This window comes from Tympanuchus pallidicinctus, unplaced genomic scaffold (assembly GCF_026119805.1).
Source record: "Tympanuchus pallidicinctus isolate F22 unplaced genomic scaffold, pur_lepc_1.0 scaffold17, whole genome shotgun sequence".
NCBI classification, from domain to species: domain Eukaryota; kingdom Metazoa; phylum Chordata; class Aves; order Galliformes; family Phasianidae; genus Tympanuchus; species Tympanuchus pallidicinctus.
Window position 1 is genome coordinate 16,897,177 of NW_026294690.1, and position 16,225 is coordinate 16,913,401.

Genomic DNA, 16,225 nt, shown 5'->3' on the forward strand with positions numbered 1-16,225 from the left:
AAATATTAATGTGGATTTAAAATAAGTGCCTTCGTTTTAAAATTAGCAATTTTTCAATGAATATAGAATGGAAATATTCTCACACAAACCCATACACATAAAAAGTGATATTTATTTTCAATTTACTGCTTAGGAAAGTACCAGCAAAGCTCCTTGTCTCCCTGAACAGCGCTGTCCCCATTAGTCCAGGTGAAATCCCATTGCAACCCTCCTTAAAAAGAATGATTTGTTTGCTCTTCACGATTTATGGAGGTATTTGAAAGGTTTACTGTAAAAGGAGCTCTGCCATCGCACATTTACATAAGCTCCTTATGTCAGACAATACCTTTGTTTGTTCCTGCATACACCACATATTTTTCCTGCACCTTTAAATGTGGATTCACAGTTGAGGATGATAAAAGGGTTTGAAATTAATCTGCTACTAAGTTAGCTGCAGCACCTTGTTTCAATTAGGCATTCAGGCATTATAATAATCTCTGGAAGACTATTCCACTATGTTAATGAAAGATTATAAGCAACAATGCCTCAGAACAACACCTCTCCCCTCCCCAGTTAACAATTACTTCTCAGGATATTCCACACAGCACCTTCCCACCTGCCCAGCTCTGATCCTGCCTTCACGTCACCAACTCCCAAACGTTGCCCATTGGCAAAATCAGCTTTTGGATGTTGCCAAATCAGTTGTTTCTTGGTGAAATGCAAAGTGAGTTTTTTTAACTCCATCAGCACCTGAGACAGGATTCCATATTGCACAGTGTTAGAGCAAGCTATGTAACGAGCTGTTCAAGAAATGCTATATGGTTCCCTGAGGACATCTTTATTTTATTGGTATTTTCTGGAAAGCACTCAAGCTGAGTCTGCTCGAAAAACAAAAGGGTTTTACGTGCAGCATCAGTTTGTTTATCTGTTTTGGTTTCAGTCTAATTAACAAAGGTGAATATATATATATTTTCAGTTGAAGATACTGCATAATGTAGCCTTGTAAAGCCCTGTGAAAGGGAAAATGCCTTGAAGCTTCTTGTTTTCCTCTATTGCCAATGCCTTTCTGCATTCAAACAGCTTTTGTTGGTGCTGCTATAAGCTAGAGCCTGTGTCTGTTGCTTCCACTTGCCCAAATGAGCTCTGCTTTCCCAGACTTTGATACTTTTTCTCAACTATTTAGTGTCATCTTTGTTGGCTTTAATTCATTCCACTTCTCCAAAACAGCAGCAGCTGAAGCACCAATTTCTCCAATTAGTGCAGCCTTGCTCCTGCATGATAATGTTTTCTCTGAGCTGCTCTCTCCTCCAAGAAGTGCGTTTTCAAGATAACCTATTCTTCAGTTAGTTCAGGTAACTTTCAATCTGATGGGAAAATACTGGATCTGATCTCCTTGTCAGATCCGACATCTCTGTACTGAAATTCAAAGTCTGATGTACTGTTAGGTAGTAAGCTATCTATTCATCATGGGACTTTATTCTGACATTTGTACCATAGTAACTTAATGCTTTTCGTGTGAATTTAGTAGTTACAGTAATGTTCATAGCTAATCACACTGAATCTTTCCATCTTCTCAACAATGAGAACATTATGTGAGGAAAGAAGGTATGTAACTTGGAGGGAAGGAGAGAAGAAGCTTGCAGCATCTATCTGCACTAATGGTGCAGTGCGTGTTCATGTACATGGAAAATCCCCACAGTGACAGTAGCCAGAGTCACCTGTCTGTGAGACTCCAGAAGTCTGTTCCACAAGCCTTACAAACGGGAAAGGATTTGGGTTTTACCTGTGCTGGGTAATGGAAAGCATAATGTCAGCCTATCTCCAGCGTCGTGCTGGTGGCTCCTTGTTGGATGAGCTCATGATGCTGTGTGGCACTGGGGGAGGACACTGGGGAAACTGACCTACAGAGCAACTGTTCTCCTCTGGAGATACCCCTTTGTCCCCAGGTTCAGAGATGCCTCGTGGTGTAACCTGGACAGACTGGGTTTTACTCATGAGAGGTTGCAGTGTTAATTATTTTATGCATACAGGACTGAGAGGGCAAATATTCATGCACAGCGTGACACTCAGAGCCGGTACGTTGATTAGCAGTTTTAGCAAAGGGCTGAAGATATAATTGGGAGGAAGAGTGAACTGCATGCAATCTCACTTGTATTGCAAAGGTGTGAGGTTCATTAGCGAAACAGCGTTGAAGAATTTATTCCTCTTTCATGCAGTGGAGAGTGTGTGAACTGGCTTGTGACGTGCTTCAGTATGGCAAGGCACAGCGTGCCGGCTGTCAGCAGGCTGAGCATGCCTGGGGAGAGGCAGAGAGGAGATTTCCTTTGCTGATGGCCTGCGGAGAGGGTGGGAGAAAGCCTGAGGAGGCACCACTCATCTCTCTGACCTTTCTGCAATCACATTTCCCTGGTGCGTTCACCTGAATGCATGCGGCCAACACCTGCCTTCTGCAAGCTGCTACTCGATAGCACTCGAGCCTCTTGGCTCACAGGCTGAGTGTCTGACAACGCAAAGGACTGCAGGTCCAAAAACCAGTCTGGTTTGCCAAGAAGGGATTGGAGGCAGTGGCTTGGATGATGCGTGTTATCCCAGATGAAGTAACACACTTGCAATGATTATCTCCAGCCTTAGAGCATTGAGAGCTGTCAAACTGTCTCAGGTGTCAGATCTCCGAATCACCACTGTTACGCTGACATGGTTTGGTCTTTTCAGGACTTTCTTCCTGCAGCTTTGGGTTGGATACAGCATTGAAATTAACTGGGGAGACCTAAGGCATCTGATTGTGGCATTTGCACCGCATACAGTTGTCACCAGGTGTAATCAGGTATGCCTTAGACAAAACCTCTGGCATTCAGCACTGTGATGTGGTACATGCCAATCAGAAATGCATTGCTCTTGTACTCTCTCTTCTTTTCATTACCAATTCCAGCTTGTCTTTGGCCTTTTTGGGTTCCGTGATTCCTTTAGGCACAAGCGAGAGCACTTGTATGGTGCAGGCAAGAAGGCTAATTAAATCCACATTATTCACTGTCATTCCTACATGAGGTAGAGACAACACCATTAGAACAATACATCTTTTCACTCTTTGGATCACAGTCCAAGCAGCAAAACACCCATAAACGTTCCTTATCCTCCTCATTGGGGTTTGAGCCATATTTTACTTCCTCTTGGAAGTAAAATCCTCTTGGAAGTAAAATTCTGCATTGCCATGCACAACTTGTCACAGTGCTTGCATGCTGTCCAATAGTGATGTCAGCCTACAGTACTAGGGGAGATCTGTGGCCCCTTGCATTTCCACCAATAACCTTATCTTTGTTGGTGGACCAAAGCAGTGCTTTCAGGAAAACATGTGAGCATTTTGCCTCGGTGTGAAGGGTAAATTTATGCTTGGGATAAAGACTACCAGAGTATCTTGAAGGCTGAATGTTTTCCATAAACTGATATCATGGGGAAAAAACATTCCTGCATCTTTACTATTGTCTGCTACTGGTATTTATAATCCTGCCACTTGTAATGAGCTAATGCACATCACAACATCCTTTAAAGAGACAGCATGTCTACTGAATGTTTTAAACTATATTTGTCAATTAATGTGCCAGTAACCATAATGGATGCCCATAGGGGCTATCTGGGATCCTTCCTCTGTTACAGAGGTATTTAAAGTCAGCCTTGGCAGTGCGGTCGTGACCACATCCAGATCAGCTGTGGTTCAAAAGAGCTCAGGGCTCCTCATAGCATTCAGAATGCTGGCTGGAGATCCACAGCCATAAATACTCTGCAGTGTGCTTAGTAATGCAAGTTCAAATAGCATCTTTTCATGAGAAAGCTCGAGTCCAAACACACAGGAATTCAAGTATTTCTCACTTGCTTTATTCCAGAGAGGCACAAAGCTGTGCGAGCCGTCCACACCTCAGCCATTACTTTGAAGATTTCAGTGAATTTTTTATCTGAAAACATGATGTATTTTTTCAAAATATGAAATTCTCTCCGCTGTTTTCAACAAACATATCTTGATAGCCAATTTTGCATTTAACACAACATTAAAAATACTCAGTGGTGTATAGTAAGTCATAACTGTCAGCTCTTTAAATATATAACCCAATCTAAGATGTGCCTAGCTTCTTAAACGCTGGAGATTTTTAACCAGCACTACAGATATTTAAATTAATAGTCAAGTGATGTTAAAGAGTAAATCACTGTCGTGTGTCTGCATGTAATGTGCACCCTCAGCCCATCACAGCTCTCATTTCAGGCCATCCCAAACTCTCAGCTAGGTATGCCACAGCAATGCATCCCATCCATCCACTTGATGAGTTCACTTCTGCCATTCAGGGCCTAGAGGAAGCACATAGAACCCCAAATGTTGCATGCTCTTTTGGAGTGTGGGCACGGAGATCTGCCAGGGTGCGTTGGTTACAGGCTAAATTAAATTCCACAGCATCCTTTCACCCATCTGGAAACTGCTATTCTGGCTGTTTCCCATTGACCTCACAAGATTAATGGGCAGTTGACAGCCTTTATATTCTAATTTTCTACCTAAGGGCCCCATTATACTTTGACTCCTGTGCCTGAAGAAATGCATCTTCATGTAGAATTAAAAATTTTATGAGTGCAAACACTCAGACCAGAGGAATCCATCCCCACGTTTAAGTCTTCCTTTGTGTTTTGATCCCTGCTTCCCCCCCTTGGATAGACAGTTTGTAGGGATTGCCTTTTTAAATGATTTGTGTAAGGGTGTTTTCTTTTGGCTTTACTTTTGCTTCATTTATGTTGTTTAACATCCCTCTCTTTATTTTAAGTCAGTTCAATCTCTTGGCAATAAGGCTTGAAAACAAAAGCATTCATTTTCAACAAATACACAGGATTATGTACTGACCCCCCCTACAAATTGGGGGATGAATTCACCAATTAATCCATCAGATGTCTCTATAGGTAAGAATGCGGTGCAATCCCATATGGTTTGAAACAAAATGGCAACGTCTCCTCTCTTCCTTCTCCATCAGCCAAGAAAGCATGTCGAGCTTCTGATGTATTTCTGTGCATCATGGATTGCACCAAGGAAAGATACATATTCCAGTAACAGTAAGAGAAATACAAATAGTTTGGGTATTCACAATGTGGACACAGGATTCGATATAGCCTTCCAGAATCAATTCCTTTAGAAAAGCTCCTTTTGTACATTGGTGATTTCTGTTATCACAGCAAAATTATGTCTGGCTTGCATTCCTGTCCAGAGTTTGGATGTTGGCATGGGGATTTCTTTCTTCAGTGGTTGTATAAGGGACGTGTGCAGCTCTTCAAGGGTGGAATATACACCAGGCTGTGTTTGCAGGCCTGCTAAGAGGTTGGTTTTGTCAGCAGTGAGCACCTCACAGAGACATTTATACCCAAGATGTGCTGCTTTCTCGTGACTTTTTTAAATCATTATGCATTTGTGGTCCAGGTGAATTTAACTCACAAATGAAGCAGTACACTTTCCATCGTGCTTTTCTCTGCTGTAGTATATTCTGCAAAGTCACTGCCAAGGAAATGGATATGAGCCAGCTAAAAAGCAGATGGCTGAGGGACTGAGAAAGCAGTTTCACAGAGCTGGAATCTGGGAGCTGTTAGAGAGGATAGATATATTTAGAAAAGTATATAGGAGAAGTTTTCAGCTGGTGAAGCTGTCACAGCTGTATTCGCATCTTGGAGATGGAAGTCAGCTCAACTTGAACTTCAAGTGAAATTACAGTAACTTACATGGAGGCTGCATTCTGTATCATTAAATCAGTACATAATACAGCACACCCAGGTGAATCTAAATGCGGGCGAGTTTCACAGCAGTTTTTTTCTCAGATGGCATCATTTGGATTTAACATCTAGCCATTATGTACATTTAAATGACAGCCCAGCTATGGACTTTGCAGATGGGAATGGGAGGATGGCAGTGCAGGATGAGCCTGCACGGTTCAGTGTCACTGGAGCCACCTCACAGCCAGGCAGGTGTCAAACACAGTGTCTTTGTAGCTGATCACAGGACTCAGATTACTGGGTTTCTTTTGAGGTCATCTTCACAGCAGCACATCCTTGGTTTGCTGTAGGGTCTTGTTGACCCAGACCTCGTGCTCAGATGTGTTTTTGTTGATGCTGTGTGATAGCAAGAGCTGCAGAACAACCATCGTGAGCACTTCACAGGAACTTCCTACACTGTACGTGCCTGTTTCACTCTTCTTTTCTTGAAGTAAAAAGTATTTTTTAAGAAGAAAGTATGTAGTCTTGGTGTTATAGTAACCCATTGTGAATAATTTACTACAACTAGGAAAATCTTGCCATAGGGTTAATTAAATTCACTCTTTAGGGGAAAAAAGAAAAGCAGAAAGATTCTGACAGTAATTAGATCTTGTTATACTTTGTCAGCTAGACAGAGAAGCCCTCCATTACAAAATGCCTATTCCCTCAGGTACCCACAGACTGGGATCTGATCACTCCTTAACGTGCTACTTGATGAATTCTCATTGCTTCCTATAAGATGCAGTTTCCAACCTTGCAGATGTTTGCTTGGCTCCTTTATGAATTCTAACAAGTAGTTAGCTATCTATCCTGGACTGCAGATTGCTGAAGTAGACATTTCAGTTCTAAAATATATACTAACAGAAAATAAAAAAGCAGTAGAGATTCTCTATATGTACTTGATATCCTCTGCTTATACAGCTATGGATTTTGTAGCCCTTCAGATGGATATGGTTCAGCTGATGCTTCTGAAATCCTTCTCAGATGTCCGTCTCACTCAGAGTATAAGTTCTCCATAAGGATTCCAGGATTGTGACATACATCCCTTTTTCCTTGCTCCACCGTATTACATCTGCTGCTTGTTTTCACAAAATGTGCTAGTTGCTTACAACTGGCTAAGCAAATGCTTGAGCTTACCTTGCACTATGGACCTCCTTTTACTATTAGTTTTAATTGGTAAGTACTAGAAGTATTGATTCTTTTAATCTTAATAGTGAAAAAAAGTATTAAATATGACCCATACAGCCTCAGACATAAACTGGATACGCCATTACACCTTACAAGCACAATTGTAATGTATAAAACTGTACAGTTGTGATCAGTCTGATGTTCCCCAGACTTTATAGGTAACCCTTGGTCTCATTCTTGTAAAAATGTAATTTTTTACTCCAGACTCGTTGGCCTGGCATCAGTACATCCAGTATAACTGAGTGATACTTATTTTTAATGTATTTTCCAAGGTTTCCATAGCATCAATTTACATAAACATTTATATATATATGTTAAGGGTGAATGGTAATCAAGTACACTTTTTTAAATGGAGGGTTTTCCCAGTTATTGCCTGTGATATTGACAGAACGAGTTTTTTTTCTCCTTGGCTCTCTTGTCTGAAGGACACTGAAGAGGGACAGATCATTTATGCACTTTGATCCATGAGAATTCCAGTATTTTCTAAAGAAGTCTTCTTCTTTAGCTACTGCCTCCTTATTTGCATTAATAATTTTGTGTAACTCCTGATAGCTTGAGAGTGCACAAATATTTTTTTTAATAAGCAGTTAATTGTATGCTGCTGTTTCCTAGGCCTCCTATTCTTCATATTACTTTGTCTGTCTGGTAGAATTTGAAGGCAGTCTGAAATGTAATTGGAAAATGTGTATCACACCATGTAGTATTTAGAAGCAAATTGTCTGGACTGGAATTGCTGATGCAGGTGACCTATCGAACACCCTGTAACCCACCAGTCAGATTAAATTGGTAAAGGAGTGCAGGGATCACCAAATGGCTCAGCAACAACCCATCAAGTGTTTTGTTTTTCATTTGGACTGTAATGTGGGTTGTTTTAATAAAATCACTTCGTTGTGTGGGCATAAAAAATGGAAGAATACAAATGACAGCTTTAGCCAAGACCACTGTTTGCCTGTGTCTTAGGAGATCAATCTCATCTTTTCTTCCCCCATAAAAAACAACCAAAGCTCCTTGAAATCACCTTGTTGGTGTGGCTGCAGAAGCTGGGAGGGGGTAAATTAGCCATTTACCCTCACAACTGTGACTTTGCTTAGTTTCAAGGGTGCATATAATAATCCTGTAATGTCAACTGTTACTATAATCCAACTCCGTTGGACTCTCAGTGGAAAAACATGGGCATATAATTTATTTAAAAAACAAATTTTCATTTTCTTGTAGGGAAGTAAAGATGACCAGGTTGTGTTATATCAGTGCAGGGTTTTGGCAACAGACATTCTGTGCAAAATATATCTGTTAACCTTGACAGAAAGCAAAAGAGAAGAAAAAAAAAGAATTTCATTCAGTAGTTGGTGTGTAGTGGTTGTCATCTACATCACTGAGCAAGGCTAAGACTGCATTCATGGGTGACCCATGCAAGGCTTTGTTCTCCACAGCCCACCTCCACGCCAAGCAAGAATAGGAACAACCGTGGAGAGCTTGTTGCTGACGTTTTGTCCCATGTCTAGCAGTTACTGCTCAGGAAATGGCAAATCTTTATCCCTGGGCCTCTTTAATCTCTTACACAAATGAATGAGATCAATGCCATTGTCCTGACATGAGTCACGATTCCATTTCTCTGAATATTGTGGCTTGCTCTTTCTGGGATTAGTGCCAGTTCTGCTCAGAGACCAAAGATACATTTTCAGATAGCATTTCTTTGTGAGCGTGGTCCTTGCTTTTCTTTATAAGTGAACTTGTTCTATTGTGTGGTGGGTGGTTGGGCATGCATGGCTCTGCCATTCAGGCACAGCTGTTCTATTGCAGACTTTTGGTTTCATAATTCCACCCTAGAAACTGGTGCACGTCAACCAGGTAATTGGGCAGGCCCTGAAGAAGAATGGGGCTGTGGTGGAGTGCCCAAGAAGGCTGAGATGGCAGAGCCATCCAAGAGCTCACCCTAACCAAGCTGAGGCTCTGTTCTGGGAGCAGAACTTTGTGAGTCCTGAAAACCTGTCTTCAAAAGCACGTTCTTAGAAACTGGACATTGGAGATGTATGGGCCAACCTGTGTGGTCAGTCGATACTTTATGAATTGGTTGGTTTTCATCCTAATTTTTGTATCTGAATCTGACTATGGAGGAATCCATTTGCCTAACTTGAGTCCAAGATTCCTTCTAATATTCTTGCTCCTAAGTTGTGGGGCTTTTGTTGTTGTTTTGGTTTGGATCTCAATTTTACTGCTTTCTTTCAAAATAAATGTTGGACACTAAGAACCAAACACTTCAATGAATTTGGTCCTAAATCTATCAGTGCTTGAAAAGCAGAGAGGTATGCAAGCAGCTCAAGGTATCTTGGTGTCATTATTGCAGATTGGATCAATTGTCTAGCTATGGCAGCAAACACTCTCTTGTAATGCACTTAGTCAGTTGTGAAATCATGTACTCAGTAGTGGGAAAAAAGAAAAACCTCCATAGCCCCTCCAAGCAATCAATTTATGCCCTGAAGCATGAGATTTGATTACCATTGTTATTATCTTAGCTTGCATAGTTACAAATGTTATTAGCAGTCATAAAATTATCCAGCCTTTAAAAGATTGCACACACACACACAAAAGCCAGCATCTCACTCGGGGTTCTTCAAAGCCAACATTCTTGGGATTGCTTCTAACTGTGATAAGCAGTATTCCCTTCTATTTGTTTTAAATTTGTTGTATTTGATCACGTGGACTTTTCCTGTATTCTCATTTATGAAGATTAGCATATTCTGTAAGAAAGTCTGTAGCTTCTCTGCTCTGGTCAAGACCCATCTAGCTTTCTGCATTTCAAAGCTGAGTATTAGTGATGTATACTCAGGTACATGCTTAACAAATCATTAATGGCACGTGCATCACTCTGTCTGTTTTTCCTTCTACAGTTGAAGACGTTCCCTATGAGCTCATACTATCTAATGCAGCTTTGTTCTTCTCTGCTTACATCCCAGCTGGTATAATTTAAACGTAAAAATTCCAAAGTTAATGGAAATGCTGTGAGATGCTGCAGCAGTACAAAACAAATTTTGATATGGGAAAAAATGTTGGTTGGCATGAAGTCAATTATGTCGGCCATTTAATTTGTTCAGGTCTAGACCTGATTCCCACAAACCTATCCCTTAAAAAAAAAAAAAAAAAAAAAAAAAAAAAGCAGATTCCAGCTCGTGGTGTTCAAGTACGTTCACATTTTTGCATATCTACCTGTTCAAAAAAATTACATCATCTTTATTAACAAGCTGTGGCCGTGGGATGTGTGCTGGCAACTGCCAGCAAAATGAATTTTCTCTAAAGAAAATCTTTTGTCCCAAGTGTTTTGTGTAGCTCCAATGGCATTTAGAGTAAAATTGGAAATCTTCTGAGCCTCCCATCAGATTCTGGAGCTGATTTTCACTGTGGATGTTTCTTGAAGGGCGTGTGTGCAGTGAATCAGGTAATGAGTTAAAGTAGAGGCAGGCACACCCTCAACTGCTTCTGATTTCTTTAGACAACTCCTGAAGTAAATATTCAGGGCTTTTTTCTTACAGTTGATATGAGAAAACATCACACATTTAATGTGGGTGTTGAATATATGATCAATGCCAACCTAGAGAGATTAAATGGATTTTTCCAGTGTCTCTAGCAGTGTTTCTCTAATTCTCACAGCAAGCAGTGAGTACGATGAAAAGGCTTCTTGACTTTCAGCAGGAAATGCCCAAATACAGAGTAATTCTGTAGAGCCATGGACACACCTAAACTGTGTTTCTCTATTTTTGGGCTGTGATGACATAAGTGCTGTAGCATTTGTCCTGTTTCATTAACCTGGGTAATCTGAAGTACAATAGATCATGCATTTTTACACTCAAAGCAAACCACAGTCCTGGCAATGGATGTGATCAGCGCCACATCTTGTTATGAACGTGAACACGTTTTGTTTTCTAAGTGTGGAGCAGCTTTTGGTAAGGTTGAGTGCTTTGACTTTTCCATCAGCTGAAGGAGGACTTTCTGCACGGCTGTGTGTCAAAAACTGAAAACCATATAATGGTCTGCATGATGCAGACTGGAAAAGTGGGAAGGTCTTGGTGAGATCGTGCTGCCAGAGAGGACCTGAAAGCTGGGCCAGCCTCTGAGAAATGAAATCTCTGTGGGCACTGCACTGTGCAGCCCAGCCTGTTTCTGTTTGCCTTCGTGCGTACCTGCGGGTGGGTATGGCAACACGGCTATGGGCAGCGTGGGAAGTTGACTTTGGCAGCAGGCACTTTAAGTAATTAAATTGTTGTCTCTTCATTGCAGCAGAGCTCCTGCAAAGCCCTGCCAAAACCTCAGCAGATCTCTGGTTGCTTCTGGATTGTGATTCCATATCGAATGGCCATGCTTATGGGGGGGTCAGATGGCTTCTGGATGCGTTGGCAGCCCTGATACAGCCAAGACAGCCCCAACACAGCCAAGGCAGCCCCTTGCAGCCGTCTCCTTTTCCATTTATGTGCTGAGGTTTCTGCTGCATGGGAGCACAGGCCTGTTGCTTAGCTGTTGGTTGCTTTGGAAAGCAATGTGCTGTAAATATAGCATTTGACTGTCTTTGGACTAAACAGTAAGTCAATCCAGGATTTGGCTATGAGAGCTGGATTCAAAGGGAAAACTCCCATTTCCTTACATGTGCTTTGGGCTCCATCTCAGCTGCACATAAATCCATGTGCCCGGCACCAGAGCTTGCCAAGCAATCACTGCATGGCTTCCTTGCCCAACAGAAGCTTTTCTCCATACGTTCAGTGAGGAAATGGGCTTCTATATGGGCACACATCGATAGAAGCATAGTTTAATATGAAGATGTTATCTATGAATTGCCTGACTTTGCATAACTAAAATAGCAAACATAACATTGCTTTAACACTTTTGCATTTGCTTTCTCAGCACGGAATGAATATATTCAATTATTCTACACTTTTTCCTACCAGCCCTCACATTTTCTTTTACTACCACATTCAGTTTATAGTGTCTTGCCTTAATTTCGATTACTTACTTCCTGTCCAAAAAGTGAGCTCAGCCACCTATATCTGCTGGAGATGAACATCACTCATTTGCCAGAACATCAAACAAGGCTGAGTGCTACCATAGGAAAAAACCTTGACCCCAAATGGTAACAATCCCCATGAGTGTTAGCTGAAATTCAGCAGGGTGGTTTTTCAGTTTCATCACAGAATCATCTCATAGAATCATAGAATGGCCTGGGTTGAAAAGGACCACAATGATCATCTAATTCCAACCCCGTGCTGTGTGCAGGTCACCAACCAGCAGCCCAGGCTGCCCAGAGCCACATCCAGCCTGGCCTTGAATGCCTCCAGGGATGGGGCATCCACAGCCTCCTTGGGCAACCTGTGCCAGTGCCTCACCACACATTGGTGAATGTTTCATTGTGATTATTGTACATCACGTTAGACAAAGCTCAGAGAAAGGAAAAAAAAAAATCAAAACCCAAAGCCAAAGGTCAGCAGTGAGGCAGAGAACGGTCTGAGAAGTCCAAGCCCCAACAGAATGGTTGTGCCTGACCTTCATCACCTGCACACAGCAGCTTTGGGCAGATGCTGAGCACAGTGACCGCAGGGTTCTGATCTCAGCCTTCACTGAGCACTTAAAATTTTGCCTGTGCAACAAAAGGAGTGATTGAAATGAAGCACACAGGCAGAAGGTCTGGCTTCTCCAGTGCACTCTGAGCTGAAAAAAGAAAAGAAGAACTAAAGGAGTAAAGAATAAATGAAGAAATGAGAGGTTTGGATACCTAAAAGATGAGGTGTTGTTACAAGGGAGAGAACAGGGAGGATGGAGACCATCACCAGCAAAATTCTTCCAGATTCACATCCCTTCCTCTGAAAAGAAATGACACTTGTGCACTGCGAGAGAAGGGAAAGCGGCGGTGTGCCGCACTTTGCCCCTGTAGGAGCCCCCCACCATGTCACCCCAAACCTTCCACGTCTCACTCCTCCCGCCACGCATCCGCGAGTGCCCCCCGGCGGGGGTGCGGGGGGCGGCCCGGGGCTGCGCTCCCTCCCTCTGTCCGTCCGTCCCTCCCTCCGTCCCAGCTTCAGGTGCCGCCTGGTGAGCGCGGCGGGGCGGAGGCTTTGCTGGATCCGGCAGGTGGGGGCCGGGATTGTGGAAAGGGAAGGGACCGGCACCGGCACCGGCACGGCCCCCCCGGGGGAAGCGGGCGGAGGTTTGGGAAGGTGCAGGGGCTCGTTGCCATGGCTCCCTGCAAGCGCTGCCGGAGGAGATAGTGATGCCAGTCACGGAGGGACCCCTCTTCCTTCTCGTGGGTGTGTAGCGGGGCTGGGTTGGGCTTTTTTTTTTTTTTTTTGGAGGGGTGGAGCGATTAATTTGGAGAGCCGGGACGGGGCTGCGGAGCTGCTGCTGTAGGACCGGCTGCTTCCTCTTCTGCTCGAGGTAACGGTGGGGGCTATGCGTGGGGGTCCGGCTCAGAGCTTCGGGGCTGCCCTAGGAGCGAAGTGCCTCTCTCTGCTTTTTCACCGCAACCTCTTTGAATTTCACGCTAATCTTTCTCCCTCTCCTTGTAACGTAGCCGCTCCCGGGCGCTCCGCCCTGGGAGGCAGCGAGGAACTGCGCCGGGCTCGGCGGTGCGGAGGAGCCGGCAGGTGCCTGCGGCTCCCCAGGGCTGCCTTCCCGCAGGTCTCTGCCGAGCGGCCGCTGCACCGGGAAAGTTTGCGGCGTGTGCGGGTCGCGGTGCGGAGCCCCGGGGCGAGAGAGGGACGGGGGTGGTGATGGTGATGGTGGTGATGCCGCTCTTCGCACTCGTGCTGGGCTGGGGGGATTCAAGTTTGCGAGCTGGATGCCGTTCATTTGTGACAAATAGTTGTTGCTTGGTTTATCGTTATTATGATAAATTTTATTTTCCCCTGATGATTTTGGAGAGTATCTGATTGTTGTTATTATTTTTTTTTTTTTTCTGCTGTATCTGAATAATTGCCGATTCAGGTGTGTGTGGCTCTTTTTTATTTTCCCTTCTCTGGGGGAGTGATGTGACTGCTTGGAGCTGCACGATGCCCTGCTCCTTGGTGTGCTGTACCTGCTGCAGTTATGTACAATGAGCCGTTTTTGGGGCATCGGGGTCTCAGCTAGGTTTGGGTTTTCATCGTGCTGAGAGGCACTGCCTTTTGCATGTCTTCCAGCAGTCGGGTGCAGTGAGGGGGAATAGCCATCACTCACACAACTAACGTTGCTTTTCTTATTTTGGGGCTGCAAGGAGTTAGGCTGATGTGTTGAATAACATTCAGGTGTTCAACTGTAACTCAACAGATAGAAAGCAAGCATTTTTATTCTCAGCTCTGGATGGAAAGTGTTGCTTGAAGCACGTTTTTGAGAATTTCAGTGTGACTTGACAGGTAGTATTTTTGTGTCTGCCAAGGGTTTATTTGGTGTGTCTGAGTTAAACACATGTAGTGCAGCTCTCACAAATACCAATCCATACACAAGAAACAGAAAATATTATGATGTGGTTCAAAATCTGGGAAAAGGAGATTGGGGGTGGGGGGGGGGAAGGGAAGCCTGCACCTCACAATGACTGTGATTTATTCTTTTATTGCCATACGTGAATGGAAGCAGCATTGCTGTGTTGGAGCTGGGCATGTGGGCCTTCACCCACTGCTCCCATGGGGCTCTTAGAGGTGCGAGGGATCCGTGTGTGACTGGTGCTGTGTTAAGACTTTGCTGTTCCTTCAAAGCAATGGGTTTTCTTTGTCGTTCAAAACAAACAAGCCATCTCCCAATGCCTGTAAGAAAACACAGGGTTCTTGCTAGCCATTTTCTATGGTCCTTAGGCCGTGGCCCTGCTAGCAGCAGAGTTTGGCTTACAGAAGAGCACAGGACCAATACGTGCTACGTAGAAATGAGATGCAAAAGATAATGTACCAGGGTTTGTAAGTTCCTTCAGGAGTGTGTAGTATAGCATAGTATGCACTAAAGTGTCATTAAATGTCTTTAGTCAAACAGGGTGCAGCAATCCAGGAGTTGCAGAAGTTTTGCCCTAAGTTTTGAAAGCAATTCCTTCTCTAAAATGGGGCTATTTATTGTTGTCTTTATCAAAAGAGGGATAAAATGAATTCGGAATGTGTGGCTGAAATAAAGAGGCTGTTCTTCTCTTATATACGTCTTTATACGTCTTCATTACATTTAACTCATTCTCAGTGTAAATGAATGCAATTACTATGGACGTTTAGTGTGTGTTGCTTCATTAATTAAATGCAGCGAATCAAAGCATAATACTCCATTTCTCTACCCCAAGAAATACAGTAGATAAGCCTTCCTTTAAATGAAGGACCACATTATTCACAACATTTACGTTTACCGCGGGTGGCTTGGATTGGAGCCATCTTGTTTGCCAATAAAAATGTACTTTATTGGTTGTTTGGAAGGAAAAAGGAAAGCAGGTAGATGTGCATTGTGTGAAATGATGTGGTGGACAGTGGCTGCTGAGATGAGGAAGGATCCTCCAGTTTCCCCAGTGGAAGAGGCCAGGGACTATTTTAAACACTACTAATTAGTACAGTTTATCTTGCATGCTTTACAATGCAGCACTTAGTTAATTATAGCCTTTCCCATTAGCAGTATGCTAAGAATAATGAATTAACATATCACACAGATCAAAAGAACATCTACAAAGTTTATCTTCCAAGAAAGAAAGTGTCATTGAAGGCAGGAAGTCCCCGTGGCTTTCCCAAGGCACACATTTGTTGGAATTCCTTCGCTGGCGCTGCGATGCCTGATGAATGACTTGAATTGATCCCAAACAAGTGACACTGGAGCTGCTGGTTGCTTAGCAACTCGCCAAGATGCCACAATTTCTTTTGGTATATTTGTCCAGCAAAGTAGAAATTCTGTTTTGTTAAAGATCTTTTTTTTTTTTTTTTTTTTTTTCCTGCCAGCACAAAGCTGACCTTGTAACAGCCTCAGATGATGTATAATTAAAAATGATGCATCAGTGCTGAGCCTGGCCAGCAGCATGGGTATGAAAAAAAGAGCAGAAATCTTACTTGTAAACCATATTCTAGTGTTAATGTGCTCAGTGTTTTATAACAAGTTTCAATTGTCCTTTCTCAGTCAGACTTCTGTTTGGGGGGGGGGGGGGGAATCCACTAGTGGGAGAAGCAAGTCTAACAAAGCTGCTCTTCCAAATGCCTTTTGAACCGTTCCTGTCATGCTGTCTGGAGATGTGAGATCCTGCGAGGTCTCGTGGAGTCACACCGTGCTGCATTATGAGGAAACAAAATGCAACATGGCACATGGGGTCTGGTCGTTGTCTGCC

At 43.2% G+C, this 16,225-nt stretch overlaps 2 protein-coding genes across 5 annotated transcripts in view; one reads left to right on the top strand and one right to left on the bottom strand.

Annotated features, from left to right (window-relative positions):
- The window catches only part of SHQ1 (SHQ1, H/ACA ribonucleoprotein assembly factor), a 1,172,872-nt gene that overhangs the window by 728,669 nt on the left and 427,978 nt on the right, over nucleotides 1-16,225 (bottom strand). The gene's annotated exons all lie outside the window — the stretch shown is intronic.
- Nucleotides 13,000-16,225, top strand: part of CHL1 (cell adhesion molecule L1 like) — a 108,700-nt gene continuing 105,474 nt past the window's right edge. Inside the window, exon 1 of one of the 4 annotated variants that reach the window (XM_052679006.1) lies at nucleotides 13,000-13,047. The gene's annotated coding sequence lies outside the window, so the exon portion shown is untranslated. Of the gene's footprint in view, nucleotides 13,048-13,096; nucleotides 13,224-13,263; nucleotides 13,351-13,497; nucleotides 13,594-16,225 lie in introns of those variants that run through there. The other 3 variants (XM_052679004.1, XM_052679002.1, XM_052679005.1) reach the window with 3 other exon arrangements.